At 38.5% G+C, this 25,014-nt stretch overlaps 1 protein-coding gene across 2 annotated transcripts in view; it reads left to right on the forward strand.

The window, feature by feature from the left end:
• RSU1 (Ras suppressor protein 1) overlaps positions 1-25,014 on the forward strand; it is a 104,831-nt gene that overhangs the window by 57,470 nt on the left and 22,347 nt on the right. Inside the window, exon 9 of one of the 2 annotated variants that reach the window (XR_009933286.1) lies at positions 24,662-24,737. The exons of the other annotated variant lie outside the window; for it this stretch is intronic. The gene's annotated coding sequence lies outside the window, so the exon portion shown is untranslated. The remainder of the gene's footprint in view (positions 1-24,661; positions 24,738-25,014) is intronic. 2 annotated transcript variants of the gene reach the window in all.

Genomic DNA, 25,014 nt, shown 5'->3' on the forward strand with positions numbered 1-25,014 from the left:
CAAAAGAAACCCTACTGTTCCCTATTCCACTCGATGCATTCTTTTCCAGGAGAAACATATTTAACTTCAACATTGTTTTCTGCGTTTGTGGTCCTAAGTGTGACTGAAAATAAGGCTGCCTGTGGGATGAGCATCTTAAAGAAATGCTGTTGTCTTGGAGCCTTTAATGTTTACTTCCCTGGTATTCCAGTTAAGTGAGTTATGGCTGAAAATAGTTCCTGTGGGTTATTCACTTTGGTGTGTATGTAAAGTGTAAGGGAACTAGATACAGTTCTCTTATTTCTCTTCTAGATACAGCTTGAAAGGTGTGGTGGTTTTAAAACATACTGATACTATCCAGTAGTCGATGCTAACATCTGACTGCAGCTGCACATTTTCGTTAGCTTTCTTTGCTTACTTACAGTTTAATCTGTGTGAATCTTTCTTGAGGAGTAGATTTTTATCTTCTTTGTATTCTTGGGAAAAATCTATAATGAGACGTGGAATTTCTAAGCTGTTGTATTTGTCATTAACATGTCAAAATAACCATCTCTGTGTATTGTTTATGTGGCTGCTACTCATTAGTATTTGCATTCATAATAGAAAGAGCTAATCTTCTCTGGTCTTGATTTTAAGGCAGACTGGGGTTTGGACTGGTCCATGTTTGGGACAGCTTTTTGGTGGAATATATAAAACTATATTTAAAAGAACTGCTAAATTCAGTGGATTAAATGATTTGATTTGGACAGAGGCTAAGGAGTCTTGCTTGAAATACATACACATTTCAGATTCCTCCTAGAGTAAATTTGAAAGCATATGCTGGATGATTAGTGAAGTGGGCACTTCACGTCCTTCTATAAATTGGAGAGGTATTTGGGAGGTGACAATATATAAGATAGAATCCCAGTTCCATGTCTGTCACAGATCTCATGAGTAACTTTAGTAAATTTTCAAAGATCTCAGAACAAGCTGTCTTCACCTTAGGGCCATAACCTCCCGAGACCCATACCAGTAGACAAAGGTGCACGTGGATTTTGCAGTGGAGACCTGGCAGGGCAGATGGCTGGTAAGAAATCTGCCAGTCAATGGCAGACCAGCATTGGAGCACACAGTTCTGTTTGTTCCCTTCACTGGGAACTCAGTTCACTTAATTCCCAGTACCTAGCCAGGGCTCTGTTTTCCATAACTTGACCAGGATTTTCTTGAGTGTCATAGGCAGGATGAAGGCATAAAGATCTACTCTTCAGCACACAGAGGTCAAACAGAGTTTAAGTTCAAGATCCCACAGCCCCTTCCATGGGACTTACCACTGATGGAAAGAGTCAAGAGCTGCTCTAATCACTAATATGGAGAACCTGATGGACAAATAATGTTTTCATTTTCATTAGATTGTCTCTTGTACCTTGCATTTTTAATGAAAGCTATTGAGGGTGAATTCTGGTTGGTGTATTTGGATACTTACTCCACCTGACCTGAGAGGCACATGAGGTTGCCTCTGGTGTGATACTTTTGCTGTAACTAGGAGAGGTGGTTCAGAAACAGTTTTACACACTGGTACATCAAATTATGCTATATTACCTACAAATTTCCTCATTGAGCCGTTTTACTTTTTTTCTTTGTTTTTGATTAGTAATATTGACTCCTTTTTCTTTGTTTGTTGGTTGGCTTTAATTTGCAGTTTCACTCTGGGAATTGAAACAAAATAGTTTCTTTCTGCAGGTGAAATTCTTGCAAATTCAGTCTGGCATTTCACAATTTAGTTTTTGATTAATTTGTTTACTTTTTCTTCAGTTTTGAGACTATTCTGTAGATACATGCTATATTGAGATTTTAATCTCTTCCAGATGAGTTAATTTTTCTGCTTTCCTCTTAAGTGCAGTCGTGTTCATATGATGAGATACTACCAACTAGATTTCCCTAGAGATTCAGGTGTGCCTGTGGTCAAAATCTGGCTGCTAATAGTGTATCAATTCCAAGTGATTCACGGCATAGATTTATAGCTTTGGGTGGGGCAAATACGTGTTGAAGTGCTGCAATAATCTGTGCATCCTACACTGTTTTGTGGAGGAGAGTTTGCAGGTAAAGTTTCTTCTCAAACAACCTGAAACCCAAAGTTGCATCATATTATACTAGTGACAGTGACATGAGCAGTCATAAATATTTTGACACTTCAGTTTGCAAAGAAAAACAACGGCCTTTTACACGTTGATGTTGCGTTGGGATTCCCACTGAGTCATGGCTGTACGGAATGGTTGCTTCTTTTTAAGAATTGTGCTACTTGATTGTTGTTTTTTTTTCAGTAATATTTGCTTATCAGCATATAAATGCCAGGTTTTCTGTGGCTTACGGTGTTAAGAATGGTAATTGAAACTTCATATTCTCTTTGCTTGGCAACTCCTATATCCATTAATCTATACCATTATTCATCAACTTAGTTTCATGGCTTTATTAAGCTTAATGTTTAGTTTTAATACTTTGAAACTTGGTTTGCTAGAGTCAGGTTTACCTGTGTCCACAAAGTAAGTGGTGTGAGTCATTTTCATTATTTCCTCACTGAAGAGGGTGTTAGCATTTATGTGTAAGAAAATGAGACCCCCGTATCAAGGGTGAATGTTAGTAATTCTTATTTCCTGCAAAGGATTGATTTGTGATATTAGATAATACTAGGATGTATTTCACACCAAATCTTCCTCTCCATATGTTTCACAGACAATGGAGCTGGAATCAGAAAGGCTGCTTTCACTTAAACATTTGTACATCAGCATGGGAATACATACATGAGCACTGAAGAGGATATGTATTGGAAAAGTAAGGAGTCTGGAATAAGATGAGGTGAAGCATCTCCTGTGTTTCTGATGAAAGGATAGAGGCAGACTTCTAAAAGGTTTATATGTTCCTGGTGTGTTTCTACACACTCAGCCGTCCATAACTATTCTCCCACTTTCCTGTATGTATTTGGTTTAGTGCTGAAATTGCCTGTTGTTCAGTAAATGCATCCATTAACTCAGTTCCAATTCATTCTTTACCAGGAGAAGGATAGATATAGAAAACAATGGGCATTGAAGTGCAGAAATCTGTTTACATGATTTTTTTTTTAAATTGTGATAAAAATAAATTTGTAAAAATAATATTCATAGCTAAAATACTGAGATTATCAAAATGAATCACGGGATGAACTGATGCAAAATGTAGATATTGCAGAATCCAAATTACTATATTCATGAAGATCATCATTAATTTTGTAATTCTAGATACACACATACTATAGCCTAAAAATGTACTGTAGTTTTACAACTGACTAGCTGTTTGATGTGACAGAATGTAGTCTTTGCAAATGTATTAAAATTATTCATAACTGGTTGCAGTCTTGAGCTGCTCTATTCTTATGTCTTGCTTCAATACAGTTTCTTACCCATTTTATCATGGCATTATATTGGATTTTTTTCTAAATTTTAGAATGATCCATGGGGCATTTTCGAAAACCCCTATCAGCATCTCTTAAAAGCATGTATTTGCAGTTTACATTTAAGAATACTTTCGAAAGGTGTAGTAGCAGTGCATATTTTCTATATATAATTGTTTGCTGTTCTTTTTTTTTAATGTTTTATTTAGATGGAAAAGGGATATACACTGAAAAATTAGGGCTACGCTTTTAATTAAATTCTATGGGCTTATCCATTCTCCAGTTTACAACTATAAATTGGTTCTTTTAAAAATGGTGAAATGTTTATAATGCATTTTTATGGCTGACCCACAGATGCTCTAGCAAAGTTACAAAAATCAGTTATATACCAATAGAGTGTATGATGTCTTACACCTCCCCCAAGCTTGTCAGGGCAACAAGACTTTTCCTGAAATAAAAGTAGGACAGGGAGGCTTTCTACCAACATGATGTGCATTTAGAATGACTGTAAGATAGTCACAGTTATCTTATCTGGTGGCTGGTCTATAAACATTGGCTAATTTGTGTACACAGGCCAGACATAGAATTCAAATAGAATAGAATTCAAATGAAGAAGTCTGCCTTCTTCATTTGTATACAGTATGCAAAAGGGAACCTAAGGTGATACATACTGTGTATTTTACTTTGCCAACTATATTGGTTTTTGGGTTTTTCTCTTAATGTAATTTGCAAGAAGAAAAAGCTTGGCTTTCAGAAATAAAAATATAGCTTAAAACATTTCCACATTAGCAGTGTAGAATAGTTAGTTGGTTGGGTCTTGTATGAAGCCAGAGGAGTCTGATACTGTAGCTGAAATCTTTTGCTTTGTGGTGAATCCTTTAGAAATGGGTTACTGTGCTGCCATTTGCCTGGCAATGCACAGGTTTTTTTGCTTGTTGCCAAAAGCAATTAGAATCAAATGAAATTGGGTGCAAACCATGAGATGAACACTTTGCATTTGATAAATGTCTTGGTGTTGAATAAAAGAACAATCCCATTTTAGGTGTTATTATTTAATGTCTTGCTGAATACACTCAAGATTCCTGTTCATAATTAAATAGAAAGCAATTTAAGAAAAAAAAACCAAACAGATCAATGTAAAAATTAACCATGACAAACAGCTTTGTGACCACTGCTGCCATGACCATGGTTTGCCTGTAGAAGGCCTGAGGTACAGCAGTTGTTTTGTGTTCAAACAAAAGACAGTCCCAGCTGTGCACTCCCTGTTCTCGAAGAAGTGCAGCATCTTTGTGTTTATCAAAAGGCTTTGCAAAGCATCAAAATTGTTTAGACTCCAAGTGATGCAGGAAATACTGTTGCAAGAATGAAGTCTTCCACATAGGTGTAATTCTGCAAATAAAATGGGGAAAAATGAGAAATAAGGGAAGCCAGAAGAAAGATGGTGCAATACATCTGGATTACCTTATCTCTCTGGAGAGGTTTCTGACTGTATTTGCTGGCCAAGTGTAAGTATCCATAAAGAGAAATCAAAAAAATTTCTTTTTTGGCCAGCCTATTTATCCACCTCCTGTCTGAGGTCATCCTTACATAAACTAACCAAAATATTTTTCCACAACAATGTTTATTCATTTAATTCCTGTGCTCAAATGTCTAGGAGTGATGTACCAGGTTGTGGAGGCTGCCTTCTCTTAACTTTTCAGCAGGATACTATGAAAGGTCATTTTCCTTTACACAGCATGTGATACAGTGGTTCAGAACAGTAAGATCATAGTGAAAGTTCACTGTTCAACTTCATTTTCTCTTGGGCAGAGCAAAAGCTCCTCTCATAAATTAACCCTGTGCCTCTTCCCAGCTTGTAATGGTTTGTATGCCTGGTATGCTTCTCTGAAATGATGTCATAACAGAAATCAGTGTTCAGATGGTGGTTACTGGAAGTTTTTGCTATAGCAAAAGGTAGATAAGAAAAATACCTGAAGTGACTGGATTCTGAAACCTTAGAGCTCAGTAGCAGCGAATGTCAAACCATGCACTGATTTTTCAGGGTTGACCTGCCTCAAACAGTCAGTTAAGAGTTTGTCTGTGGTTAGCAAAGGGTTTTTCTCTGTGTGCAATCCAACATTTTACACCTTTAGCTGGGTGGCAGTTTGAGAGAAGCAATTGGTTCCCCAAACAGACTCTCCCATCTGTTCTGCCAACACAAGCAGTGTAGATAAAAGATATTTGATGGACTTTCTGGGAATTTTGTAATTAGAAGGTGTCTCTCGATGGATATCCAGCACACAAAGAGGCAGACTGGCTGGAAGCTACCTAGAGACCAGGATGGGTTTGCATTTGCAGGCTAATAGCAAGCCAGTGGTATTAATAACTTGGTTAAGTCTCTGCAAGCAGTGACACTTCTTGCTACCTGTGGGTCTCCAGGTGGTGACAGGCTCATGGTTTACTGTCAGCACAATTGTTTTTTGGGGTGAAAGATGGACCACTTGGAAAGCTTAACCTTTGGTTTCTCCTTCAGAGGGAAGACAGCCCTTTTCCCTCTCAGAATAACATTACATCAGTTTTACCAGGGAAGGCTGGAAGTTTTTCAGTCTTGTTTTTTAACCAACAAAATGGACAATTTGGGCCAATAACTACCCTTGGTCAGTGTAATAGCAACCAAGGAGATACTGTCATCAATTTTATTATATCCTTAGCTTTTGTGTGAACCTACTCTATTAAGTATATATTGGGAAATGCTTAATGCTCTTGCTATTACAATCTCAGAAACTTTTAGAGTTAGTAAAAAGTAACACTAGCTCAAACGTTGCACCTTGTTCCTGAACTTCAATTTAATGTAATTGTTATTTACAGCATTAGAGAGTGGTAAACAGCTGCTTGTGCCTGCTGGGGTTTTTTTTTGCTGTTGGTTTTTTGGGTGTCATGGAGGTTTTTTTCCACCTAATGATGCCAACAAAAGTGACCTGGCGTTTTTCCTTTAATTAAAATGGGCCTTTGTGAATTAGTGTGTGAAAATCACGGGATACAGCACTAATTGGAGTTTAGTCAACTGTTCCCCTAACCTTTCACAGTGAAACTTCCAAATGAAATGTTTCAGTTTAATTTAGTAGCTTGAGAGTTTTTCATAGCTAGATATAAAATAATTATTCTTGACCTTTTTGGACAAATAATATTAGGGGTTTTTTTCTGATAAAACCTTTACAACATCATTCATTTGTGGCAAATCTTACCACAGCAAATCTTACCTGTGGTTTGACTGCTTCGGCTCCCATTCAACAGTAGGCATCCTAAAGACATAGGAAAAGATTTTCTGTGGTAAACCTCTGACTCACTGAGCCCAGCAACCTCCCCCAAGAGGTGGTAGGAGATACTGTTCAGGGAGAGCCCTGCCAAACCTGACTTCATTGTCTCCAGGGATGGGGCATCTACCATCTCTCAAGGTAACCTGTTCCAGTGCTTTACCATCCTCACTGTAAATGCCTCCTTCCTTATACTTAGTCTGAGTCTATGCTCCATTAGTTTAAAACCATTGCTCCTTGTCTGATGGCAAGAGATCCTCATAAAAGGCCTCATCTTTCTTACAGGCCACCTTCAAGAACTGAAAGGCTTCAGTATTTTCTCCTGGGGTTGGTGCTCCTGCCTGCTAATCACTTTGTTGGCCCTCCTTTGGACTCGCTCCAGCAGGTCCATGTCCTTCCTGTGCTGAGGACCCCAGGGCTGCATGCAGTTCTCCAGGTGGTGTTTCACAGGATCAGAGCAGAGGGGCAGAATCATCCCCATTGACCTGCCCACGACATTCTCCCTTCACTGAAAACATCCAGATCAAGACTAAAGTCCCTGATGACATTTACAGTTTTCTTGTGTTCTTTAGGCTATGATTATTTATATACTGGAAGTTCAAAAATCAGGTGTTTGTCAAGGATGCATAGAGATAGCGGAGGCTTTTGACAGTGTTAATGGGTTTTAAGTATAAAATTCTAGGTGTCCTAACTGAAGTAAGAAAAGTGCTGAAAGTTGCCATTTTTTAGGAGAGCACTCCACATAGATTTTGCCCATTAGCAATCTGCCCTGCAGTAGACTAGATCAAAATCAATATTTCTGCCTGGAATTCACACAGCCTCTTTGAGAGACGAGATTAATATGGTTGCTGTTCAACTCTGTGTTCTCAATCAGCTCAGTATGTGCACTTGTCATTCATATTTTGTTTTTAGCTTGTTATTCTGACAGAAGAGTCTCTGAGGAATGAAAGGAGAGCCGTTTTGAAGAGTAAAGCAGTGTAACATTTACATATTTTCACACTGTTACAGAAGCCGGCTGTTAGGCTTTGAACATTATTTATTCATTTGATGCTGCTATTTGTTACAGACCTCTGAAATATGTTACTGACAGTAACTAAAGCGTCCCTCTCACTTTAGAATTTCTACTGATTGCTAATTTTGTTGACTAAGTGGTGGAAGAAGCTCAGAATGTGTTAAAACAAAAAAGACATGGCTCTATTAGGTTTTTCCTAATACCCTACTCCCATACTGAGTTACAAGAGAAGTTTTTTTTTAATGTTGGCACATGCACTGACTAAAACATCATGTTGTAGGTCTTGAATATCATGCAGATCACTTCAGTGTGTGCTGGTGTGTTCTAAAAACCATGCAAATGAGCTTTCCATCGCTGTTGTTTACCCAGTGGGTGGAAATATAACCATCATATTCAAACGAGTTGAACCAACTGACTCTAAAAGCAATTACTGGCAACATTGATTTTTCCATTAATTGGCTGAACCCTCTGAAACATGAAGTCTCTAAGGACAGCATCTGAAATGTGTTACTGCTTTTATTGCTGTCATGATTATTAGATTTGGGATGCTACCAAAATGTCCTGGACTATAGTCAAAATTCAAGACACTTCCTGATCTTGAGAACTGAGGAAGTCTGAAAGACAAAATGTCAAAGGGAATAAACATTTCCAAAGTGCTTTATAATTTCATTATTATTAATTTTGATAACTGTGTAGATGCTTCCCAATATAAATGGGGCCTTACTGAAAATGTTGAGTTATAACAAGATAATTCTTGCCATAGTATGTCAGAAGAGATTTCTTCATACGTGGGATGGTGAAAGCACACCAGGAGTTTTCTATTTGTGTCATGGTTTATCTCCAGCCACTTACTCATTCCCCACTTCCTACCCCCAGGTAGGATTGCAAGGAGGATCAGGAGAAATGTAAACACTCATGGTTGAGATAAGGAGAGTTTAATAACTGAAACAAAGCAAATTATTGTAATAATATTTATTATAGCGATAATAACTACAATGAGAAAGAGATAAATAAAACCCCAAGAGAAACAAGTGATGCACAATACAAATGCTCACCACCCACTGACCAGTGCTCAGCCCATCCCTGAGCAGTCATCAGTCTCTCACAGACGACTCACCCAGTCTGGAGGCATGATGTTCTATGGTGTAGAATATCCCTTTGACAAGTTTGGTCAGCTGTCCCAGCTGTGCTGCCTTCCAGCTTTTTGTTCAGCTTCTCACTATCAGAGCATGAGACACTGAAAAGTCCTTGACTTAGATAAGCACTACTGAAAAACAACCAGAACATCAGTGTGTTATCAACATAAATCTTATGTCAAATGCAGTACCACCTACTAAGAGCAAAGCTGTGTCCCAGCTGAAACCAGGGCAATGTGGGAAATAGGTAGATGGGGTAACATCCTTGATAGGGCAGAGGAAATGAGATTGGAGGGGTGGGGAAAGAAATGATCCTTTCATAATGAGGTTGAAGTTGGGCAGAACGAACTAAAGAGAAATCAGAAATTAAAAACTGAGGACAAGGCAATGAAGAAGGGTGAATTATTTTTGATAACTTCTGGACAGGAGTAACATAGACAGAGGGGAATTATGCTCTGCTATGTGGAGAGTGGAGAATGGCCAGATCTTCAGAGGACTGTGCAAGGAACAGCATCAGGATTCAAATCCTGATTGTTCAAAAATTTATTCAGTTTCTGGTGGAAGAATTTTGAAAACTTCTCAAGAAAACTTAATTCACCCAAGACCTTACTTACACTATCCAATCTATATTGTATTTACAGCTTTATACCCCTTCTTTGACTGTCTCTCTGTCCTTGCTGTGCTTGTTGTAAGGGGCCCATGAATAGAGGTGTTGTATAATTCATTTAATAGCTATGGATTCCTACACCTGCCAGGCCTACTCTTACTGGGTGTTAATTTTTGCACTTTACAGGATCAGAGTGCAGGTATCTTAATTGGAAAATAACTCTTCAGAATGACTGAATGTTTAAGAACATTTTCAAGTTTTCAGCCTTTTTCTTGAGCCAAAGGCACTGGCTGTTTTCCTAGAATAGCCAGTAGTGCAGTAGGAAGAATCACATGTTTCAGTAGATCACTGAGGCAGAAATTTCCTGGATGCTGTTTTTAACCCCATCTTAGAGTCCACGTCTGATTGTCTTTCCCACACTCTTCCTTGTCTGGGAGAAGTTTCTGCTCTACTGCACAAAAGGTTAAAGTACATTCCCTTCTACTGCTTGGTCCTGATAATGCAATATAAGCAGCTGCTAGCTAAGAACAAAGGGAAAAAATTAAAAGGTATATGAAACCATAAATAACAAAGTATATCAGTACTTATATCAGACATTGCTTTTCTTTTTCTTCTACTTGCTCTATTGCTTGCCTAATGACTGTTCAGTCATACAGTTAAGTTGTATAGAAAGTTTTCCTCTTGGAAAATTGGGAACTTACATATTTGATAAGTATTTTATCTGTAGGCATGACAGCATGATTAAGTGATTAGCAGAGTTGAGGAGAAGATAATATAACAGGAGACAGAGTTACAATAAAAAAACCACCCTTGATGACTTTGGAAAATAAATAAGGGTTTCAAATATAAACAGTACTGTGTCCTTAAAAGAATAGCCTGCAGTTCAGGAGAGCTGAGTGTAAAATATTGACTGAAGGAATACATGGTAGGGAATTACTGCTAAGCACTGGATCTGCAGAATGAGCTCTGGAATCACAGAGGGTCAGCATATGTCACCACACTGCTCCAGAGGTGCCTTATGTGACATGGAAGAAGTAATGTACCTGCTGTACTCAGTTCTATGAGCCCTATTTTAGGTTATGTAGCTGCAAAAAGATGAGAAAGTCCAGAGCAGAGGAACAAGCAAAGTCAAAGGTTAAAAAAGTTCATTTACAAGGAAAGATGGATGAAGTTGAGGGGTCTTCCCTGAAAAAGTATGTTGAAGTATTTTCAAGCACATCTCCAAAGAAGAAGAGAAGAATGTGATCTTGAGTGATAATAAGCCAAAAAATTGTTCAGATTCTCAAACTGACTTCTTTCTTCACTGAAGGTCTTAACAGTAACTGTTCCTAAAGGAAACATGAAATCTGGCTTGCAGGTTCAGTTTGCTTTCAGCTTTCTCAGCAGAGTTCATTCAAAGGCAATAACTTCCATTATCTTAACCTTTGTGATGGATTTGTAGTCCTCTTATTTCACCCATCATGTCACTTCATAGCATATGTTTTGCTAGAGGGAGGTATGAACTACATATAAGACATTACAGGCAGATTTTCTAATTTTTTTTAATAATCTTCTGTCCCAACCCTGACAACGACAACTCTTTAACATAGATGAGTGGAGAAGGAAAAGAAGTTTTTTCACTTTAAAAGTAAATTAAAAGTTAAGTTAAAAATAATAAGAGATTTTAAAATATCCTCATGTAGCTGAAAGCACAACTTTGTCAGGAAAGAATGTGAGCATAAAACTCCCGATTTTCTTAGTAAGCAAAAATAGCAATTTGCAGTGGAGAAATGTGCCACAGAATACTTTTTCTACCTTATGAGGTTGTTTTCTACTCTTGTCAAGTTCAGCTCTCGAAAGGTTTTTCCTTTGGAGACTTTTTGGAAGCAGCAGTGAAGCCTGAAAAATTGCCTTGTGTAATCATCTTTGGAAATTTCAGTGTGAAAAGATGAAATAAATAGAGTTGCAGTGTTTTGTTATTCAGCATTACTTTTCTCTGAGATGATCACTAGGAAAAGGAAAGAAAAAAAACAAAATTGATGCATCAAGCATATAACTTTAGGATTGTTGCTCGCATTGAGGCAATTACTGTGCATATTATAACCAAAGTAGTTATAGACAATAAGTTAAGGACAATTAGTCTTACTAGAAATTCTTAACTTACTGGAGAGCAAAGCAGTGTGTGCTGTGCTTTGGCTGTGATGGGAGTTTTCACAGTGCAGTGACAGGAAAAAATACACAAAAATGCTTAGTGTCAACTGTGCAGAATGCAGACTTACTAATGCAGGTTTTCAAGCACAGGCAGGTCTTCTGGTAGTTCGAGTAGAATGTGTGGGGGGAAAATGCTCAGTGAAATAGGAGTGAAAAATAAGGGGAAATCTCTAAATGAGTTAAATGTACTGTCAGACTTGTTTGACTGTGCACAGTAGCCAGGTCAGGAGCATAGGACACTGCAGTCACAGAATAGTTACTCAACATGCTAATTTATCATCTCAGGGGAAGATGATTTTATATTTAATTTCTGCCACTCAGTAAATCATGTTTTCTTGTGCCAGTATTCTTTGATGGTGGGAGGAGGTCAAACACCTTAAGCTCCATCAGGCAGGGGAAGCTGCACATCCACAGACCTGTTTAGATCCTTTGTGAGGTGAGGTCAGATGTATTCCAGCTACCCCAGCCTTCCTGCAGGTGCAGAGGGTAGGCAGAGTGTGGGAACTGGGAAGTACAGTGATACCAAATATCATAAATACCAAGTATTTCAGCTGTCTGCAACACAATCTTTATCGTGAAGTGGCAGCTATAATGTCCTTCCTTATCCTTCACACTCTCCTTTTTAATATTATTAATTTACAGGACATGCAGCCAGCAATTCAGTGTTTAATACCAGGAATGTATGGATCCTCAGCATCTCAGATAACTACCTCACCGTTGTAAAAAAGGTCTTAAAATTAATCAGATTGAAAGACCTGTGTGCTGAAATAAAGTATTTGATATGGTGGTTGAAAGATAGATACAAAATTTTTGGGTGTTGAAAAGCTTCAGTGGTAATTGTTATCCATGTTTTGTGATGGCAGAAGAGAGGGGAGTGAGGCAGGAGAAATAACCATTTTAGGGACTGAAGATGGGGAGGTGACAGACACCACTTCATCAAATGTAAGCACAACTTTAGTAAAGAAGAGCAACAATATTCACAGCAAAGCCCAGCATTTCAAAAAGATGTGCTTAGATATACTCTACATTTTATCTTTTTGGTCTTCTTGTTCACTTACGTATATGGTGCCTGATTTTTTTAATATATAAGCCAAATTTAAAAGGGCTATTTTAAGATCCATAAACCTGATGATGTATATGCACTGTGAAAGCAGATATGTTACTCTGTATCATTATTGCTTGTACAATTATTGAAAAATCTGTTTTGTTGCCACTTTTCCTCTATTTACACCTCTTAGATTTTTGGTTTATGAGCAGCAAAAGCAAACTGTCACTATTTGCTATAAATTGAAGCTTTTAATATCTGTGTCTGTTCTACAACATTTGTCAGCTTTGAGTATTCTGTCAGTGGAAAATAAAAATAGCAGGAAATCTCAGCAATAGTGACGCTGAAAATTTAGCTGCTTATGCTCAAAAGGTGTAAAATGCACGTTTCTAGAATAAGCAATTGTAGTTTTCCTTAAAAAAATGCATTTGCTGTGGCTAACACTAAACTGCATTTATCACCACCAAAATAAATGACAAAGAATCTGTATGCAGTGTATTTAGCTACACAAAATACTATTAAACCCTTTAAAGAGTGAGAGCCAAATAGATATTGTTTGTCAGACTGCACATTGGGTGCATTGTTGGAAACAAAGATGAAGTTGTAGAAATGCTCTGAAGAGTAGTTCTACTTGGTAACAGAGGTGTTTTATCAGCTTGTAAAACTTGACTGTCATTTCACGGTATTTTAAAGTGAAAAGATATTTCAAATGTAAACTTTTTCCAATAGCATTGTTGTATTTAATCTGGAAGTGTGCTTCGTAAAACAGGTATGTATAAAAAATGAAATTAAAAGTTTATGTACACTGTCATGTTTCGTTGCTCTTATTTTTCAGTGTTGCTAAGGAAAGTCCTCTTTTGATAATTTTCCTGAGTTTTTCTTTTATTTAGGGTTTTCTTTATTGTTCACTAGTATTTTTCTCTCCTTGAGGAAAAAAACCAGAACAGCTAATACATCAACTTTAGTGATTCTTTTTCATTAGTGAATAATGACTGCTTAGAGCAATAGTACAAACTGTGGGGTTCAAATGTATTGTATTGTGGTGGATTACTTGTTAACAGAACAGGAATATTTTGGCACAGCCCTGGCTGGATTTTTACTTGTCCTTAACTGAAGTGTTTTGCTTGCAGTGGGTAGTTCAGTTCTACCATCACAAGTGTGCTATATCTAGCCTGAAACACTGTCTTCCACCTGAACCAATTTCTCCTTCAGATTCACTTTTATCTCATTTTATTTGTGAAATGTCAAACCAGGTAGTTACGGTTTTAGTCTTAGGAGATATTCTGACAAATACCTGTCTCCTGTAGTCTTTCTGTTCAGTAGTGGATAGCTAATGTTTTAATTGTGTTCTTCTTTTCTGATAGTCCAAAAGGCAGTAGCTATAATTTTCCTCTCCAAAAAACCATCTTGTTTGCAACCCTCCTTTTAAATTGTGAGTCTCATTTTGCCAGAAGATGAATGTGATTTTAAGAATACTTTCCATTTTAGGAGAGGGTCTACAAAAATTTTATCTGATCAAAAAGAAGTGTTACAAGATTGAATTCCTGTCCTTTGCAGAAGTTAATTTTTGTCTGACAGTGCCTTCAGTCTGCTGTCAGTGTCTTTCAAGAGTAATACAGAAATGTAAAGATGGAGAGGGGAGACATACCTAGAGAGGGATAAAATTACTTAACTAGGAAATACTTTTTGTTTGTTTATTTCACAGCAAAGGCTTGAGTCTGTTCTTAAATGAAAGGACAACACAACCTAGGTGAGCCCAGCAGGGAGAATGTGACACATAGGACTTGAGTAATTTATATAAAGGCAAAACATTTCTTAATTCTGTCTTTTTTCTTTTGGATTTTGTTGAGCAGAAATTGTAAATAGGTGCACAATCATGATAAAAATAATGGTTTTATGCAGGAGTTCATTGTGCAATTGAAGCCTGTAAAACAATTTTTTCTATTCTGTAACTTTCTAAATATTTATTAATTTAAGATTATGTACACCTGTAAATGTATCTAAAAGTGACCTGTGTACTTCACGTCTAAAAAACTATTAAAAAATCTCTTCAGCCTGGAATTATATTAAAAAAAAGTGAAAAATTAGTCTATTTGGTGACAAAACAAAATTTATGATTTTAGATTGGAAGTATAGCAGAAATAGTTGAGGAGGTACAAATTCAGAGCTTACAGGTTTTCAGTGTCATTACCCAGTTAGGAAGGGAAGGAACTTAAATTACTTAAAGTAATTTCTATTGGAAAACTTCATACAGTAGAAATTACAAATCTGCAGAAATAGACCTGAACTCTGCACCCTGGGAAGGAAATTATCAACCATGATGTGTTTTAGTGCTGTTAAATAGTTAGTGACCTACAGTGGAAGAGGGAACTTTACTAAATGTTTCTCATAGTCTAGGAGTTTAGAGAGATATCCTGGGACAGAAGGAAGAAGGGAGGTGGTTTGGGTTTTAGCACGTCATTCATTTCCAGCCTCATTCTGCTGCTGTCTGAAGGCAAGATCACTCCTTTTCATATTCCCTTCACCACTGTTCCCACAGAAGAAAAATTGGACTGCATGGACCAGACAAAATCCACTCTGTAGTAGCAGCAGTGGTCCGTAACACATGGCATCACCTAACCCAGCCACAACATCTGGCAGCACCATTACCCTGTAGATGGCAACTTTTGCCTTTGGAAGGAGCTGTATTTCCATCTCCTGGGCATTCCTTGGATGCAGCCAGAGTACTCGTGTTCAGGGGTAAATGCATAGTAGTCAGTTTATTGGAGATTAATCCACCTAAAGCTCTGTGAGCAGAAAAACTTACTATTCAGTGATACAGGCATGGGAGTTCAAAAAAGATTATGCAGAAGTCACCCGTGGTTGAAAGGAGGGCAGAGTGACACCAAAGAGAGATGCATTGAGTCTTGGGTGAGCACCTCCTGTTATGCCAGCATTTGTTTGGCGTGGGCAGTGCAGCAGTGAATTGCAGAGGGTCATGTACTTGGAGTGCATTTAGCAGAAGAGCAGCTGAGGTGCTGTACTGTGCTGAGAGGTGTCCCAGAAAAGTAGCATCTCTGGCACCTGCTCCCCACCAAGTTGCCATCTTGGAAGAGCTGGAGGAATAGTCTCCTCCGCAGAGGAGAGATAAAAAGGAGCCCTGTTTTCCTCTGAGGAGTGTCTTCTGGTACCTGTTGGATTTCTGTGATTTGGATACGCAGTCTGACATGTCACTTGGGCAAGGCTGCTGACCCATGGCCTACATAGAGTCACTGCTGCACTGGCTGAGAATTAATTCAGGGTCAATTCAGCTTTTAGGGCTGGAAGCTATTTTTAAGACCTCAGCTGCTACAAGGTTCCCTGCCCTTTATTCAGTGCTGAGGCTCAGAGTAAGGTGAGATGCACGGTCACAGGGTCACATCACCTTCCAGCAGACCAGCTGAGACCCTGAGACCTACAAGAGCTCACCTTCATTCCTGAGCCAGAGGTGCTGTACCCCTCCAGTGGAGTCACTTGCCATTTACTGGTGGCTGGGGAACACGTGCAGACAGCTCCTGTGGGAGCAGCTCCTCAGCTGTAACACTGCAGCCCAGCATACAGATGGTGACCTGTTTGTCAAGTCATGCCATTTGTGAAACTGTTCTCCACACCTTAGATAATGCAGGGGATCTTTGTCCATCTCATTTTCACACATGGTCGGCATGCATATGGTTTAGGCAAATTTTGAAATACATAGAACTTAAAAAATATTTTTCTTATACCCATGAAATACCTCACCTGCCTTTTGACAGAGTTATAGAAGCTTCAAAGCAACCATATAATGACATGAAATAGTTTCCTTTTAATAACATCTAGTTGTCCCAGTTCTTATTTACACTTCCTAGATTTGTAACTCCAACAACAGTACTTTTAAAAGTCAGATAAAGTGGTGTCATCTGTTGGTTATATTTTTTGATGCTTTGGAAGGTCTGTTTAGTTTTTATGTTGGAAGCCAGCAGGCTGTTTTAGAACCTGATGAGAAACATTGAGAAGTAATCATAAAGCAAGGCTTTGGGAAATCACAGGAAGCAGAGTTCTTGGTAAATATATTAGGTCTGTAGTATGATTTAAGGACAGTACTTTTAAGGAGAATGTGTTTTGCAGAAATAACATTTGTCATCAAGTCATTTTTCGCAGGTAAGCACCCTTCCTCTGGTGCACTGCAAGAGCTCCTGGGCATGTAAATAATATCAGGAATGTCCCTGGGCGCAAGGCCTAATGTGGAACAAATGTTTTTCTGGTGCTTCTGCTCCCAGAGAACTCTCCCTTTGTGTTTTATATAGCAGTCCAAGATGATTGCTCAGATATTTTTAAGAAAGCTTTTCTTGCCATCTTCTGTCCCCACATCTTTACACACTTCAAATTTTGAGCAGTTATTTCTTCCTTTCAGTCCGGCTGTTTCCTAGGCATTGCCAGTTGAAATGGTTTTCCTGTGCTCATTGGTTCAGTAGCTTTGGTGAATTGGTTCAGTGACAAATGCCTTTCAAAGTTGTCCCTCAGACCCGCAGAACAGTGCTCTGATGTGACAGGTAATCCCAGTGCCTTTGAAACAGGAACTCTCAATATAACTGCATTTTATTATTCACACTTGGGTGATGGTGATTTTTTTCTTTTTACTTTCTTGACAGTCTGTGTGCAAAAGAATATGTATGTGTGTGTAATTTAATGAATGAGTCTCTTGTCCTTTTCACCTCGCTACTTTCTCTCAACCCTAGGAACAAAAAGGAGAAAGAAACAACCTACTTCTTAGAAGCAATTTTGATTAATGCATTGCTTCAAAATTCTGGCATCTGGAAATAGAAGAAATGTATTTTGGATAACTGAATTTTTCTGGAAGACCCACTTTTAAAAGTGGGTTTATATCTTTGCCTGGGTTAAGTGATACAGCAAATGCTTTTGATATAATATTTGTGTTTCTTCTGAAGGCTGTAAATATTTTTTTCCAGGTCTGCTTCTGATAACTCTGTGTTTAGCTGAAATTCTCCCTCTGACTGAAGCATATCCATCATTCTTCAGAGTATCCATCTTTGCACATTCTGATTCAATAAGAGATTATATCTTATTATCTTCCCAGTGAGTCACCATATTTATGGATTTAACTGGTATTGTCCAAATGTATCATCTTTGATTCAGTATTTTGGGTACTGTGGGACGTAGTCCCTATACACCACATACTGGAGGTTGCCTGTTACGTGGTGCTGAGACATCCCAGGGACTGCTTTTATCTGTGAGTGGTATCAAAAGATAACAATTGAGTTTTTGTTAGTGCAGAGTTTATATATTCAGTTTTGTTAAAGTGAAATGTTAAGGAAAACTTCTGTTTATCTTGTAATGCTGAAAAGTCTAATCTGATTTGGTAGTTAGGTGTTTTCATGGAGTTTCTTTTTCACAGAGGACTGCACAGATATTTACTTTTATTTGGTTATTCAGCATTATGGTAACTCTCAATATATATTAACTGATTTATGTGGATATATCAACTCCTGAGAGTTGAAAAGGCATGAGGCATATTCAGATTGAAACTTCGAGAAGTCTTAATTGTGGTGGATTTTGTGACTCGATAGATTTTAGGGATTTTTTTTTCATGTAATGCTTCACATAGCTATGATGTTCAGACATCTATTTTAACTCTCTGTGCGTAATTAGTTGGAAATTGTTTTGGTTTCTGCTTTTTGTAATTATGGTAAATTACCTTCTAACCATGTTAAAATCCTTCTAGAAAAACACTGCAAATGAAAACATAGGAAGAATGCAGAACCAGGTGTGCTTTTTTAATGATGACAAATACAGTACAGATTTCACAAGGTTTGAGGTCAGACAAGACATCTTTTCTTATTTGTGCATTTTCAGGAAATAATTTTAGAAAATAATTGAGAAGATATGTTTGCAAATAAACCAGAAGACATGAGGAACTGTGCTTCCGTGGCAGTAGTAGTTGCCACAGTAAGGCAACTGTAGTAAGTAAGGCAGTAGGGGAAGGAAGTCGATTACAGAATTTTAACCATTTACAGGTGTTTAAAAGATGCAACCACTAATCAGAGTAAGATTTTTCTATTGCTTATTACTAGTGGGATATGGACAGTTTTAACTGCATGCCAAGGAAGACCTCTTCATAGCAGTATACAAGTAAATTAACTCTTAGATCATGCTTTATCCTGAAGTACTTAAAACACATTGTTAGCAATATTTAATAAGGGGGAGCTCTTCCATTGCTCAGAGCATGCGCTGGGTTCTGTTTATAGCTGCTCTAGTGCTTAAAGCACTTTTCTTGGGGCCATCCAATTACAGCAATCTGTTAACCCCTTTGGAGAAGAAAACTGAAACCCATGTCCAGAGAGATGAATGAGATGGACCTGGGGCCAGACAGCTCACCAAATAGGCTTTTGATTAAAAAATTACCTTGTTCTTAAGTACTGATTAGGGAATTTCTGAGAAACAGATGAGAATTTGATATAGAAAAATTCCTGCATTTCCTGCCAGAGGAGATTGTTTATGCAGGCTGCACATGGCCTAAATAACCAGCTTTTAGAAAATCCTCTTTGCAGGAGTCAATAATTTCAGTGCATTTTTGAGACACAGTTGCAAGTTTTCCCAACAAATGTTCCTGGTAGTTACTGCATGTATGCAGGTAGCAGCCAAGCAAAAAAGTAATTCTCATGGAAGAAAAAAACCTTATTTTCAAGCAGCAAAGGCATGATCCAGATAATTTATTAATTTATTTTTCAACCTTTGGAGTCCCTTCACATAATGTGTTAGACTTGCCAAATTAAAGTGGGTGAGAACTTAAGTGATGGAAAGCATTGGACAGAAATTTCTCAAGTCAATTCCAAAGGAATGTTATGGACACCCAGAGGAGAGGGGGCATGCTTAGTGAAGTTCCTGGGGTGTTTTGCAGAGGGAACTGGCTCAGCAGGCAGAGGAAGGTGTTATTTTAAAAGTTCAGCAGTTCAGTAGGCAGGCGCAATGCAGAGGACAACATCTTTCCAAACTCTTAGGCACCTGCAGGTCACTTAAATGGTAGATGTATTTGCATTCCAACATACTTTTGCATACTTCATAAATCCAGTCTTAGAGGAATCTTTCCAGTGTCAAATCCTCTGTCCCACTTTTTTCTGATTTGCAGTTGGTGAGTTCCTATATTCTGGGCATGTATGACTAATTTTAAAAAGTTGCCCAATGGCATCACTGTATGTTAGTTATGGATCTAATACTCAAGATCATACATGTCCAGTGAGGTCAGAGCTCATTTGATGTGTGTCTTGCAAAGTTGCTGATTCTTCCTGAATAGAGACTGGTAAATCTTGAGTTCTCCATTTTTTGTTGTATTATCCAAGCTGCACAATTATGTCCTTTCCTTAAAGCTGGAATTGGTTTTAAACTTCACAAAAAAAGTTTCTGCCATTCTGGTGGGATTTCTTCATATGCCATCAAGTTACAAATCAGTCATTCCCAGGAAAGAGTGAGACCAGGTGTGGGGGAGAGTTGTTACCTATGTGCCATTTCACTTGCAGATCACTGGCCATTCAGCTACTGCTGTTTGCTGTGCTGCTTGGTGTGACTTGTCTGCTGTGTCACTCTTCAGAATCTGAAACATACTGGCTGGCTGGCTTGGCAGGTTTCTTTGTACTGGCTTTGTGTTCCTGGATAAAATTTCTTCCAAATGTAGTGGCTCGTTCTCCTCTGTCTGGTCGGTTTCCAGTAGGTGTGAGGCTGTCGTGCTTGTCAAGATTTTGAAAGGTGTTTTCATAGTTTGGAGTACACCAAACTGTATGGTACTCACTGGTGTTTGGTACTCATTCTCTTCCTGAGAGGCAGTTGAAGTTGGTAGCTGGTGGAGTTAGAGTATTCTTCTCTGCAAAAGAAATTGTGATTGTCAGAACAGAAAGTGTTCCCTTACAGGTAAGTAAAAGGAATGTAGAAGTCCTTATTAATACATATACCTGTGAAATACCCATTACATTTTTTTCAGTTCTTCTCTGCTGTGCAAAGGGAGGACCTTCTGGATTGTGTTTAATTTGTCTATTTTTACTCGTGTGTTTCATTTTTCCATTTTTGTTCTGTCCATTTGAATCTTGTATCCTGTTAATTAAATGTAAACCTCCTTGCAGTCATTTCAATGGGTTTTAATCTACTCTGTTGGTGTCTTTGTGTACTGTTTGTGTTCCCAGTGTGACTGCAAGGAGGTAACATTTCTGAGTCACTTGTGGGCTTGTTTGTTTATCACACTATCTGGTGCACCCACTGAATTTTTGAGTATAGTATTGACAGTGATGTCAAAGGCTAGATCTTTTACCCTGGCATGTTAGAAAAGGGTAAAGGGTATATTTTGTAATCTTCTAACTTCTAAAAGTGGAGAGATTGTCCACTGACAAGGGGTCCATCATACTGTTCCAGCTTACACCTAGGAAACCCCGTGGCATGTAAAACAGCACGCTTACTGCCTTGCCTTTGTTCTTGAGAGGGAAGTCTGATACCCAGCGTGCCAGAAGGCATTGGAGCTGGCTTTAATGAGTAGGAATAACAGTAAAGATACAACAGCATACAGCTCAGCAGTCCTGCACAGCTGAAATTCATAGCTCTGCTTCTTCTGCTTCTGTTGTCTGTGCTGCCTTGGCTGGGAAATCACTTCTTCCCTTTAGGTACAGACCTGCAGTTAAGGAATGACTCATCTCTTTCTTGCACTGACATTGACCTCAACAGTTACTCCTTTTCTGTGTGAGAGCAAATGAGAGGAGAATCAAGCCTGCAATCCCAAAAAGAAGATCTGCTTAAATTCGATCTCATGAATAAGTACTGAATCCTAATTTCATGCTATTTCTGGTCTTTGGATGGAGACAGCAATATATTAGGAATTAAATAAGTTTTGAAGCAGGATTGAAAATGGAGCATCTGTAGTTGCTCTGATATGACCTTAACTGTGTAACTGCCCCCAGTGATGGGATGCCAGCAAGGAGACCATGCTGACTTTGTTCAGTTTTTCATGATGTTGGTTACTTCTGCCATCCAGCATTCTGGTTTTTTGCTTTCTTCCAAAACAGATCAGTAAGATAAGTTGTTACTTAGAGATTATGTGCACTGAATGGTGCATACATTTCTGCTGAATTACTGTGATGCTGTCCTGTTTTACAACTCAACAGTTGCATTTTAGGTGGCACTGGCACTTGTGCCCTAAATCTTGTTGTTAGGTATTAAGTTCCTAGTAAAAGTCTTCTGACATCACTTTGAGATATTGGGGTCCAGCTTCCTGAGCTGGAGCAATGTTAATATGTCAGGTATTAATGTTTGGTGAGGTATTAATGTCTTCCCTCTCAGACAAGGCAGATTTGATTTAGGCACTGTCAGTTCAGTGATGTGTTCAAAACTCAGGTGCATGTAGTGTTAGTGCCTGGTATTTGACACTTTGGAAGGTGTTTTCATGTTAGTAATTCTGAATAGGGAAAAATGAGATCGTTGAGAAACAGCTTCCAGATTGTGGGAGAGACTTTCTACTGTCCAAAAGTTAAGTTACATTCAAAATGAGAAATTATTTGTTAGTTATACATCCTGTGTATATTGTTAAGGTACTAGTAATAATTTCTGTCTGAACTGCCTTTGGACTAATAGCAATGCTATTCACAGCAAGAAGATTAAAACTTAGTGGCTTAACTGGAAAAAAAACTTGAAATTTAGTTTTATCAGGTTAGACTGTAATAGTGAAGCACTTAAAAAAAAACCTGAAAAAGTAAAAACAAACCTTTCTCAGCTGCCCTCTCCACTCAAATACTTTCTGTCTCTAAGAGGAAGCTGCTGTAGGGGCTCTAAGACATTACTCATTGCCCAATGCTTATAGCTGAGCTGTTGTTTCTTGGGTGGTTTGTGTCTGTTTTTTAGCAGGTCTTGATCAAGCTATGTGTATTTAAACTTACATTTAGGAGAGAGTAAAAACCAGCATATTTTTATGGTAATGAGATGAGATGTCCCATGTTTTCTTAACATTTGCAATTTGTCCACTTATGCTCCAGATCATACCTTAACTGTCTCACACTGTCTTCTGTTTGCCAGAGACAAAGACCAGATGGAGTGAGACGTTTGCCAAAAATTGCAGCCCAGTGGTGGGAAAGGACTTGAAACAAAACTAGATCATGAGGTTCAAATTTTTAATAATGGTAGGTAACACAGGTGAAGCTGTGTGCAGTGAAGGATTAGGGATGTATCATTCCAGCATCCCAAATCAAAGGACTTTGCAGGCATCCCCATGGCTCAGTACAGCAGCTCCTGGTTGAGCCATCTGATTTGAATGGGGTTTGCAAAGTTACATTTCCTCTTGAGCAGCGTTCCAGTAAGTGGGTCCTGAGGAAAGCTGTGCATTGATCTGACAGGGATGTTGAAAGATCATTACTGCTGAGCAAGCCAGGGCCTTGTAAACCTGTCACGTTAACGCAGCAGTGCCTGTAACAAGCTGTGTTCATACGCTCTGGTAGAAAGGGAAAGGCACTTTCCTCTTCCAGATATGAGGTGAGGTGTTCAGTCAACCTGTCCTTGTGCTCACTGCTTTATGGAGGATAAGAACTTCAACGTTTTTGTCTGGTTTATATTTATTTGTGTGCCATTTGAACTGCAGGCTGCAGTAGGCAAAGATCAACAAGCCAAAGATAACAATGTATAGTAGGGGGAAAATATTTTGTGAAAGTGATCTGCTAGGAAAGGATCAGCAGAGCAGCATCAGACTGAGGATGCCCAGCTCAAAGGAGTCTTTTCTACATCTCACACAAAGGATAAGTGAACAGGGTACTGTTCAGGTACACCCCTGACAGCCACTACAGAAGCAACTCTGTGCTGGGGGCTTGTCCCTTGTAATAGTAGAACATCTGTCACTGAGACAGATGTGTAGATGCTCTCAGAGAGTATTAGGTGCCTTGCTCTTCTCATAGAGTAATTTAACCTGTGAAAGAGCCCCACACATTTGTTTTTACTAAGCTGCTGGTGGTGTAGGAAGGTGCTGGGGTGAGATTTTTAAAAATTTCATTTGTTTGTTTCAGGAGGCTTTTATGAAAAAAAAAAAAACCAAACTAAAAAACAAGTGAAACAGCGGGTATGAAGAGTTGCAATTTTAAAGTCTCACACCAAATCATTCAACATTCATCCCTGCCAGAATTTATCAATAAACAAAGGGGATGATTAGGTGGGATTTTATCTGAGATTTTAGATAAGAGTAGATGACATAGAGAAATGTTTCATAAAAGATAATTGTTAAAGTATGTTCATAGCTTAAAAAAAGGTAATGAAGTTGGTGGTAACATGCTCAGACCATATTTCATGCTTTTAATTTTGCTTAGTATGCATGTGACATGGTGTGAGGTTTTTTAAAGCATAGTTCTGTTTCCAAAGGCCATTGTAAGGAAGATGAGCAGCAGGGGAGGTTTGTGTGGATGCTGTGGTGATAGGAGTGCTGGAAATGGATGCTCAGTGCTGGAAAAAAAACAGTGCTGGATAAAAATATTTTCTTTATTTTCCAACTAACTGGCAGCTAGAACCAAACACTTGATCCCACGTATTTTAAATTAGTTGGTGGGACAACACCATTGGCAGATTGCTCAGGTAAAATGGCATTGATGTACCTAAGGAAACTTCTCTGATAAAAATTATAATTATTCAGCTTAACTCCTCATTTTTAGATACAGAACTATCAACTGGATTTAGAGGGTTTAAACATAGAATGCAAAGGAGAAATTAAGCCTGTTCAATGCAAGGGACTGGAGTTCTACCAATGGCTTGAATTGAAGCTGGGAACTCCTTGCTGCCCATTGCTGGGATGAAAGTATGCCTTGACTGCAGAGAGACAGTGGAACTCCTCATTTACCCCACTCCATCACATGCCAGGTAGTCTTAGCCCTCTGGCTTAGCCACTTATTTGGGGTTTTGTGCTATCTATGAACAAAGGAATTGTGCATACAATTCTGTACATAAATCCTGACTGAGACTACTTTTGGATTTGTCAGGTTTAGCCCACTGTGGACAGGACAGATGAGCCATTGACAGCACCGAATGACTGCTCTCAACTGAGAAAATTTCACAGTAGGTCACTCTTCCTTCCATCTCAGTTAAAAATTGTGAAACCTGGGAATTTAGTTCAACACAGAAAATAATTAGAAGCTTCAAGCCAATCAACAGGACTCAGATTCCTTTCTCAGGAACAGCAGGAGTGTGAATATATTAACCCATAGTGTTCTACTGGAATCCTAGCATTTTGCCTAATCTGATGTGTAAAAGCAGCCTTGTGTTAGACTCAGCCCCCCTTCAGTTTAAAAAAAAAGGGGGGGGTGAGATAAAAGACATGGAGTGGTACTTGAGC

This window comes from Cinclus cinclus, chromosome 1, assembly GCF_963662255.1.
Source record: "Cinclus cinclus chromosome 1, bCinCin1.1, whole genome shotgun sequence".
In the NCBI taxonomy this organism is placed as follows: Eukaryota; Metazoa; Chordata; class Aves; order Passeriformes; family Cinclidae; genus Cinclus; species Cinclus cinclus.